Raw genomic sequence first — 1,193 nt, forward strand, 5'->3', positions numbered from 1 at the left:
ATCTGTTGCATGAGGCATGCGTGAGGCCAGCTATTGTAGCAGGACTCAACAACAAAAGGGCCGGTGCAGCAGTGTTTGCTGTGTGATGAAAGGATAATACTCTATCTTATGTCGTATATGCAGACGTATTATACATGAACTCAAACTTCAGAATAATAGCCTGCTGTTAATGACATCTCTGTTCAACAGGACAGCAGATTTTAAAAGCTGACCGGGGTTCATGTCAAAGGTTAATGAGCTGCTCCTGTGAGAGTGCCCCGGTGAACTCATCTGTCACAGTGAGCGCTCAGGGAAATGAACTGGTTAATGAAATGAGGAGAGGGAGAGGATGTGACAAGTGATCAGCATTTAACAGTTGGCTGGATAAGGAAATGAGAATAGTGCTCCAGTGTTCTAGTTAGAAATGAAGAAATGAAGGCATGCTGGGACTTATAAACAAAACGATTAGATTGGGGTTAAATGGTTGTACAAATTGTGTTTGAAAAACGTAGCTTATCCCTTTGACTTCTACATTAATACAAACACTTGCTAATCTAAAGGGACAAGTCACCCGAGAAAACAGAGACAGAGGGGAAGAGCTGGAGGGCATCATTTTGCTGAATGGATAATGATACATGATAGATCGAGGATTGGGGTAAAGCTTGTGGATTCAATTTCAAGCAACAAAAAGCTGATGTTCTTGTATCTGTATCCCTGCATAATGTATGTTAAAGGGGCAGTTCGCCAATAGGACAGTAATACATATTTTTTTTCTCTTACCTGTAGTGCTATTATCCCACCTAGATTTTTATGTTTTGGTGAGCGTTGCCAAGTTTTGGAGATATCGGACCGTAGAGATGTCTGCCATCTCTCGAAAACAATGGAACTATACAGCACTTAACTTGTGGTCCTCAAAGTGCCAAAACATATATTCAAAAACACTCAATAACAATCTTACAGAAATCATGACCCAGTTTGTCAAGATACCCCACAGACCTTGTTGTGAGCAGTTTCATGGTTTCACTCCACACCCAAACAATCTGGATGAAAAAATAGGACTATAGGAAAGAAGAAAAATATGCGTTTTGGAATTTTGTTATGAAATGTCCTTAACATATTTGTCAATACATTTGCCGGAAAAGCGATTTCGAACACAGTTAGAAGGAACCACCAACCACGCATGCACGCTGCCCTTTGACCACTTTTTATATTGG

The sequence above is a fragment of the Sparus aurata genome, chromosome 15 (assembly GCF_900880675.1).
Source record: "Sparus aurata chromosome 15, fSpaAur1.1, whole genome shotgun sequence".
Taxonomy (NCBI): domain Eukaryota; kingdom Metazoa; phylum Chordata; class Actinopteri; order Spariformes; family Sparidae; genus Sparus; species Sparus aurata.